The sequence below is a fragment of the Clinocottus analis genome, unplaced genomic scaffold, assembly GCF_023055335.1.
Source record: "Clinocottus analis isolate CAN_PGR_092001 unplaced genomic scaffold, fCliAna1.0.p SCAF_7, whole genome shotgun sequence".
NCBI lineage: Eukaryota > Metazoa > Chordata > Actinopteri > Perciformes > Cottidae > Clinocottus > Clinocottus analis.
The window spans coordinates 7878847-7888875 of record NW_027176229.1 but is presented as its reverse complement, the minus strand read 5'-3'; positions in this window follow the sequence as shown (position 1 = coordinate 7888875).

The following is a 10029-nucleotide window of genomic DNA, read 5'->3' as shown; positions in this document are numbered from 1 at the left end:
TGATTTAAGTTTGCCTATATTTCACATATACATGTACTCAAACATGTACAACAACGGCAGCACACAGCTCCTACATTACTGTGGATGGGGTCAACACAGAGGGGATTAATAAAGGATAATTTTTTCTTCTTCTTCTTCTTCTTCTTCTTCTTCTTCTTCTTCTTCTTCCTCTTCTTCTTCTTCTTCTTCTTCTTCTTCTTCTTCTTCTTCTTCTTCTTCTTCTTCTTCTTCTTCTTCTTCTTCTTCTTCTTCTTCTTCATCAGTGATAATATCATACAACATGCCAATAACCAGCCAATCAGATTTCAATAAAAGCCACAGCTGTGCCCCACTCCACTACTACCAGACCTACCCCTGGGCAAACGCTGCACTGTGATGGTGGGTTCATGTAAAATTCATTGCCGACAAAGTCAGACGCATGTTGGTTCACTCAGCCTGATTGACTTATCTGACTTCCATTGGTAGAGCCTTTACAAATATCACCGAAGTGTGTCAGTCAATGGCTTTAGGCCCACCAGGCAGCTGTGTGTCACATCATAATCCTCCCTGTCACGACACAGTTACACTAGAGTAAAATATCCACTTAACATGCCGTCCATCACTTTTATCTCCTTCAGCTAGTCCTCGTCTTCTTGTCTGTCTGTCTGGGTCTCTCATGATGGAAGCTGACATGTTGCCTCTTAAAGTACCACTTTTTTTCTGTGAAATCAAGAACATGATGTGAGTTTGAAACATAATATCCTACCTGCACTATGTGCACATATATTTTTAACGTCGGGCCCTTGTGTTCATCTCCTGACAGTCACGTGTTCTGCCCACTGACCTTCAGCTTCACCTATTAAGCTACCCAAGTACAAACATGTCCCCTTACACCACCTGCTTCTACAACATACTGTGTTTGTGATTCATGTGATCAAGGATCAAAACTTCACTCTGGTCCCCTTATGAGACTTCGCAGCCTTGGATAGAATACAGATTTTTATAATGACTGCTGCAAAGCCAAAACAGTAGTTCAGCAAAGTAAAAAGAATATGCAAAGTAATCCTTCCCCTGGAGTGGATCAAATCGGGTGTCTGGTGGCGTCTGCAGTGTTGTTGCCTGGGGGGCTGAAATGAGTTGCCAAGCTAAACTTGAGAGAGAATAGGAAAGACAAAGTGAGAGCATTTGAAGAAAAAATGGCTGTCACAAATTCTCTTATCTACCCTGTACTTGACGACCTCTTTTCCACCAATATTAGTGTGTACCTGCAGGTTTTTCAAATGCTTAAATAGGCGATATATTCCTTTACCATTTACAGAGGACTAGTGTGTCTGCGCATCAGATTGTCCGTCACGAGCGAGCCGCAAAGTAGGGTAGCAAACCGTGCTTACTTCTTTTTTATATCAGTTATTATTAAGTCTCTCAAGATGCTGGAAACTATTTTCAAGCACTTCTTGGACGGAGACGGACAGGTTTTGCGGCGAAGATGACAAAAATTGGTTCCTATCAAAGCTTGAGTCGATAAATACACATGACCACCGCAGAGTCAGAGTTTGACCTGGGCATGAAAACTTGAAACATTTCTCACTAAAGACAAAAGCAAGATGTTAGTCTGTGTTTTATCGAGTGAGAAACACAATCTAATTTCCCAAAAAATGCAGAAGACAATTAAAATGACCCAGTGAAGTAAAAATGAAAATTGATTTACTGTGAGAGAGCTTTTGAATGACACACACAAACCCATGCATAACGCTGTACCATCATCATGCTGGTTTGTGCATGTATGGAGGCACTAGCTGTAATATGACATTACCTTTTGTGTCTGCGAGTGGGATAGTCGTGTGTGTGTGTGTGTGTGTGTGTGTGTGTGTGTGTGTGTGTGTGTGTGTGTGTGTGTGTGTTGTGTTGTGTCAGCATGCACATTAACAGGAAACGGAGCTAAGAGGAGCTTGATTGTGCCCTCGGATAGGCCTGAGTGGCATGAGGAGAATGGTGGCGGTAGGATTTTCGAGGGATGAGGGTTGTTGTTATGGCGCCCGGGGCGGACTGAAAGACATGTTTTGACATGTGGCCCTTAACCCCCATAATCCAGCTTGATCTGACCGCATTGCACAGCCACAAACCTACTGTATGTGTCAATTTACCATAACAAGCATAAACAGAGCAAGAACTCACTGCCAGCAGACATGGACAATAGCATTTTGTGACTTCCATCTGATAACATTTTGCAGTTATGCAGTTTTGATCATTGTGGTAGAACTACCGGCAAATAGTTTCATGATCAATTTTTTTCAGCAAAGAAAAATGGAATAAAACACTAATTTAGTGTGTTATTTGAAGTGTATTATTTTTTCCACTGTAACTCCTGTTTCAAAATGTTCTTTTGATGATATCCTTAATGTACCTCATCATAGACTTAAATATAATGTGTCTACAGGTGCTAAAGGTTTATGTACTAAATATGTAATAAAACCATCAACAGGAATGTGTATTGCATCACCCATGTGCACGAACACATGTATGTGCATCTGTGTTGGTGTGTTAGAGCTAACTGAGTTGGTTCAGGTTGTCTATATTCAACAGCTCTTGTTATGTATGACTATAATGTGCCGTAAATGGAGATGTTAAGTATCTCAGGATAAAGGGACAGTGGGGAAAACCTGAGCTAATTTTCTATCCCGGCGCTCCTGCTAATTAGCCCCACGCTGCTGACTTTAACCAAGTCACAGCACATGCACAAAACAAAAGTGTGGACCCAGTTGTAAAAAAATGAAGACACTGCTCCATATTGTAAAGCACTCCATGGGTACTATTCTTTTTCTTTAGCTTCTGCTTATTTTTAGCAACTGCATGAAACATAATTTTAATGTCATAGTATTGTTGTATTTCTGTTTCCTTTCCGTTCCGGCACACATCTACACACATATCTACCATCTCATCCTCCACTCCACCCACCCTTCCCCTCTCTCTCTGGTGGTGCTTTATGGGTAATGTCGAGTGACACATTTAAGCGGGAGCTGTCAACCCTGTGTATGTACCACTGAATGGCAGAGCCACTGAACGCTAGCGACAGGCACACACACACACACACACACACACACACACACACACACACACGCACACACACACACCAACACACACACACACATACACACACACACATCCGACCCGCCATTACTGTGTTACCTGAATACTGTTCAGTTTGTACTCTTAAAGCACCCCCCCACCACCACACACACACACACACACACACACACACACACACACACACACACACACACACACACACACACACACACATATACACACACACACACACACACACACACCATAAGAAGTAAGTAGTTAGTAAGTACTGACATTCAGGCCGCATTGACCTTGGCTGTTATGTGGGCCTTGCTTGTATGCTTGTATGTGCGTGTGTGTGTGTGTGTGTGTGCGTGTGTGTGCGTGTGTGTGTGCGTGCGTGCATGTGTGTGCGTGTGTGTTTTTTAAAAAATCTCACCAGCATTCCCTCCTCTTGCTCTTTTTTTCGACTAGTGATCAGATCTTCTCTCGTCTCTCTCTCTCTCTCTCAGACATGAAACTGTCAGCATTGGGCCAAAACTGAGAAGTAAAATAAGAGAAGGCAGGGAAAAAAGGAACATGATGCTCGGCGCTGTCAGAGATCTCTTCTTTTTCTCTGACATTTGGATTTACACATCTCATTTTCCTGAGTGACAAAGTACATAAACACACGCTTCAAGTTGAGGAGCTTGGCAAGCTGCGACCCTCCAACACACACACACACACACACACACACACACACACACGCACACACACACACATACTTACAGCCCTTGCTTTAGAATTTTGGATGAATTTAAGGAAGGAAAGGGGGATATGACATCTAGTCTTTGATCCATGGAGCTCTATCTTACTCCCTGTGTGCTGGTGATGAGCGATGAGTCAAGTCAGATGGGGGATTTTTTTTTTTTTTCATTTTGAGCGTTACAGACAGTGGTAATGGGGGGAGTTAGCCGCAGGCTGTCTTTGTCCTACATAGGACTTCTCCAAGACTCCCACTAAACTGTGTGCGTACAGGAAGTGGCTTCGGCTGAGCAACAGCCAACCAGTGTCCTTCACCGGCGTCTCGTCTCCTCCTGCCCGTCGGCTGCGTTGACAGCTTAAATGATGAGGTGACACACACCTGTCAGCGCTGAGCCTGACACACCCTGACAGACACACAAATACAAGCTTGTGTGTGAACAGCCCGCACACACAAATAAAAACGGTTGCTCAGACACAAACAAATCTACACACGCTATGATACACAACACAGACTCACACGCCATATCAGGTTTTAAACACATGACTGTCCTGACCGGCACAGGGTGTGATGTCTTAGCAGAAGTTGTAGCAGTTTGAGTGTACATGAGAGCACAGTTTCATCTTTATTTGCTTGCTGAATTATTCAGGTCTTGTTTGCCTGTACTGCCTATAAATCAGTCACGACTGTCAAACGACAGCCACAAACTCACCTGCATGTATATTTATACAGCATGCCGTGAATTTGACTTGCTGCTGAAGCTGTATACAAAGTACATAATAAAGCTGTCAAAGTTATAAACAGGCTGGCAGAGCGCTGAACACGACTTGGCACAGTAAAGTTTGTGGAGCGAAGAGTTGGGCTGATTTAAAGGTTAGTTTCAATTTTGGGCCAATTTTGGCATTTTATGAAAACAGGATATCAGCCGGTCTTATAATTTTTTCTTCTCTTCTTACTCAACAGACCTGACAGTCTTAAGACCTGGAATGACACCTCCCTCATTCAGCGGAAAAAAAAGTTCAGTTTTTTATCTGGATTTTTAGGGTTAGATTGCCAAAATTACAACAAAAATGTAATAATGTATTATTACACTTTTATGTCACAATACAGATAGTTTATGATATCAGCCTCTGAAATTTCTGAATTCAGCCCAGTACAATATAGGGGATCAGATTTTAATTTAAAATATTCAGCTGAAGATGTATATGCATAAACAGCGTCTGCAGTCACTCACAGAACAAGCTGTCAACAGTTCTCAGTGGAATCACATTCACATCCATTACTTTTGTTGGAAGCAGACATTTCATAGACCTCTAGATCTGGACAAAACCAAACCACTAAGTAAGATATGTACAACAACGCCTGTGAGAACAGTTTCATAATGCCGTCTGTGGATCTGAAGGAGCTTTAAATCTGACAAAATAATCCTGATGATGTCATAGTGATTTCATGTTCAGGGTTACCTTGGTTTGGACTTGAGAATTTTCAAAGTGAGCTCGCGACATTTGAAAGACATTTACCAGGCAGGGAGAGTCAAATGAAAGTTGTTGCATTATGGGACATGTAGGATGTAGCGCTTTAGGAGCATGACGTTGAACATTGTTATGAGTAGTGCAATACTGCTCTTCCTTTAAAGATATTATTGTTGTCAAATATAAATATCCAAAACATTAACAGGAACTATCAGTTATTGACATTTATTAAATTACACATTGGCCTTCAAAAGACTTCAAGTCAAACCCAAAAATCTATGAGCCATGTTCTACATCTAACCTGGACTACAACTATGTGATGCGATGTAAAAGAAAATGGCAATGTGGAATATCACTGGCAGTATGTATTGCATGAAGAGAAGTTGTTTCAATCTTCTACATTAAATTAGCATTACCTTGCTGTTTTTTGTATTTATTATAGAACTACATATTAGTTTATTTAAAGCTAGTGTAGCACTTATCAGAGACGCAAAGCTTGAATATTTGTACTGGATGTATTGTATCGCATTAATAAATGTCCTTATGTTGTGCTGTAAACATTCTGCTAGAATAATAAACAGGAACAGACATTCAGTCAAAACTAAATCAGGGTAGAGTCGCTATATCTAATATCTTCTATAGCAAAAAACCTTTGAACCATCCCATACCAACATTAAGACACAGATGGAACAATACAATAAATAGACAGACTGTGAAGTTTAGAGGGAACATTGAATACGAATACTGATTTACTGGAATGTAACTTTTTTCAGCTTCTAAAAAGAAGTGTCCATTTATATTTGTTATTCTCATAATGAAAATCGTGCAACTCACTGAGACATGGTCAGCGTTCATACCTCACCATACCCAGTGGAAATCTAAAAAAAATTAAGATGTACTGTTCACTCAGCAGAACGGTGCTATAAGGAGAAGGGAACAAAAAGATGGCATTGCTGCAGAAGAGGGATGGAAATGCCAGTGATGCATCCAAATATAATCCAGTCTTGGGGCTTAAACAGTAGAAAGTGGGACCAGAGAGACATAAGATATTATAATAGGCCGCATATGACGTATGACGTAATACAATGAATGAAGCACACAGAACGCTGCATATGAAGCGGCCATGATAGAAAGTTACTGGTACAATAACGAGAGAACAGAAAAGTCCACAAAGGGAACACGGGATGGCGATGGGTCGGTCAGACAAACAGGACTTTAACTCAGCGAACTGTAATTTGTGTCCTGTGTGAAATCGAAGTGAAACACAATTTACACAAGTTATGAGAGAAAGTCTGCAGTTGTATGAATGGCCGGTTATACAATTAAAATAACATTATGTTATTTTAACTTAAACTGGGAGGTTTTTATAAACTTATCATATTTGTGGTTCAGAAAATGTCGATATTCAACGTTTACAGAAACATTCAATGGCAACATTTTTCTTCTGGTGCTTGGAGAGGTCAGAAATTAAAGTACTGAAAAAAGTGTTTATTTTGTCAAAGATGGTCCCAATCCAGGCTTCAATAAAAGGAAAGGAAAACCATTTTATTAAGCCTGCATAAGAGAGAGGTCATTATTTGACTGCACACAGTTCATCATCCTCAGCAAACATTGTACATTCTTCAAAGTCTGCATCTGTGCTGGTCTGCTGTCCATAATAATTAGCCGATGTTGAGAAAACATCAAATGTATATTTTTCTATATACTGTACAGTGGTTAAATACTGATAATATTTCTGTGTTGTTGTTTTTTTTGCTCGACGCAAAGAGGGAACAAACACTGTGCCTTTAATGCTCTTATTGTAGAGCATAATGTATTTTACATGAACCAATCTCTCCAACACACACACACACACACACACACACACACACACACACACACACACACACACAAACACACACAATGTTCATTGACTGAGTATGTGTGTGAGTGTGGTGTGACAGAATGCCTTAATTATGGATTAATTGTGTCATTAGCAGGTTTCTGCTGTTGCTACCACATTGGGCCTGTCAAGGTTAATTACTGGAACATGTTTATTTGCTGTCAGCCACTGCAGCAAACTGTCACTTGCATGGAAACACAGACAAACACACACAGACGCTGTTCACTCAAACAATTCACAGGGCACCTTGTGTCCCTCAAGCCCTCAACATCTTCCTCAGCTCTCTCGTTTCCACTTCAGCACACTTTGCAGTTCTCAGTCAGTTGCCTGAATACAAACACATTGTGATCCAGTTCCCCATCCAACAGAAGCTAAAGACATGAATGGCACTGGGGCTCATCCTCCTTCTCTGAAAAGGATGTAGGCTGGTTATGCACAAAGGCGCACAACTAGTAAGATTTTCTGATTACATAGTTGGACTAAAGCGGTTTATACACTTTAAAATTAAATGTCTATAATGTTCATTTTAAATGTACAGTTTGTGCTTGTGTGCAGCAGGTGTGTTGGCAGTAGAGATCAGTTTACCTACATTTATATATATATATATATATCTATATCTATATATATATAGATATAGATATATATATATCTATATATATATAGATATATATATCGATATATATATCGATATATATATAGATATATATATCTATATATATATCTATATATATATAGATATATATATATATCTATATATATATCTCTATATATCTATATATAGATATATATATATATATCTATATATAGATATAGATATAGATATATATATAATAAATGTCCCTTTTGAGAATCCTGTGCTAAGGATAAGAGGAAATAATATAATGGTATAAGTTAATATAAACAACTGTTGAGTAGTGTCAAATACTAAGCCACTGTCACAGTAACAAAAGTGGATGGGAGACATAAAGACACCCGAGCTAACATAGCTAATATTAGCCACAATAGACCACTGGCCCTACCAGACCAAGCACAACTTTTGTGTGTATTGAATTGAGCAACAATACAATTTATTTTTTGTAAATTATACTTATTTAATTTAAAAGAGGAAGAATTAGATTTTTAATTTTTGAAAAGTCACAAATGTTCGCTTTAAAACACACTACTAAACGCTTATCTTAAGCTTCAAACAGGTTTATTGGCAAGTAGAGTATCTATTGTTTGTGTGTCTGCATGTCTGTTTGTTTGCTTGATTGTGCATGTATCACAAAAGAAGTGTAAAGTGTTGGAGAACACTAGTACTTCAAAGAAGAACAATCACAAAATATAAGGTCTGAATAATCAAGTACAGCAGGGGCATACATCATTTACATCATCATTTTAGTAAAAAAAAAAAAAAAATGGCTTGAATGATTTGCTTGATCTTGAAAATTTAAAAAAAAAAAAAAGTAATTGCAAAAATGTGTTTTCTTTCATTATTATTTATTTACTAAGATGAAAGACTAAATGTTGCATATTGTATAAGACAAATGCTGAGAAACATTGTCTTCAGAAAATTAAAGGACATAAATGACAATACAAAATGTATGTTGGCCAGCAAAGTGTTCAATAAAATAAAAACATATAGAGAATAAACCCAGTGTGGAAGTTTGACATCAGTTTGCACTTAAACAAGCATCTGAAAAACATTTAACAGATATTAAACTTATGTGACAGGAGTTAAGCAGCAAAGAGGTTTGAATACTTTCCCACAATTTCAAAAAGAAAACATGAAAAGTACCGGGAATAAAAAAACAAGGAAAAGATGAGAGAAAGGAAGCAGGAGAGATATTCAGGACAGAGAGAGAAAGCCAACATGGCGGCTTTGATTGATTTAAGCTGTAATCTCCTCACTAACTCATCTCCGGACATATCTCTCTCTCTCTCTCTCTCTCTCTTGACATCTCTAAGAGAGTCTCCGTCCATTAAAGCCCAGTCAGGCCCTGGCTGAGCAGCTGTGAAGAGACAAAACATTTATCAGCCTGTCAGCTTGCTGCCTGTTATTCCAGCCAGACAGACTGCGGAGCCGGCTGAGACTCAATAACTCTGACTAAGGGAAGCTGGAACCGCAGCCTTACATGACACGAACACATCCACACAGTCCATTTACACAGTGCTTATTATACACGATGAGAGACTTTCTTAAAAGATCACACAAGTTTATAAAAGGTGACTGACGAGAAGACCGTGAACTAATAAGCATGGACAGGTTTGTCACAAACACACCTCAATGTGTCAGACATGTGACATTTAACATGTCGACACCCTGACTGATGGTCTGAGTGACACTGTGCTAAACAGCAGCAGTCATCCACCTACTCCATACGGCCCCACGTGGTAAACATGGACAGAGGGCGCCACCTAGGGTACGAAGTGACCACCACATGTGAGTCTGCACAAGAACAAGGAGCTTATCTATATGATGAGGATGTGTTAGTCATAGCCAAAGAAACCAGAAAATAACCATGTGTGCATGCCTTTATATGAGGTTCTTGAAAAAACATATATCTTATACCACTGAGACCAAGAGGACTGAACTTATCGGTTTTGAAACTTGATGAGAACTGCATGATCGAAATGAGTTAGTTTAGTATTTGAATTGAACGCAAACCCCACATTGCAAACTACAGACAGTCATGTAAGTCGTGAAAAAAAAAAAACAGGAGGATGATATCGGCCAGCGGTCCCCAATGTGGGTCCTTTGGTACCTGGCAGCTAAGAAAAAAAAAATTAAACAAGTTTATACCCAACAGATGGCGTACACCACCGTCCAGAACCCAAACTCTTACCAGGCCAGCAACTCACGAACCATCGTCCGGTTCACAGGACCAGCCTCCTCGATTGGCTCCTCA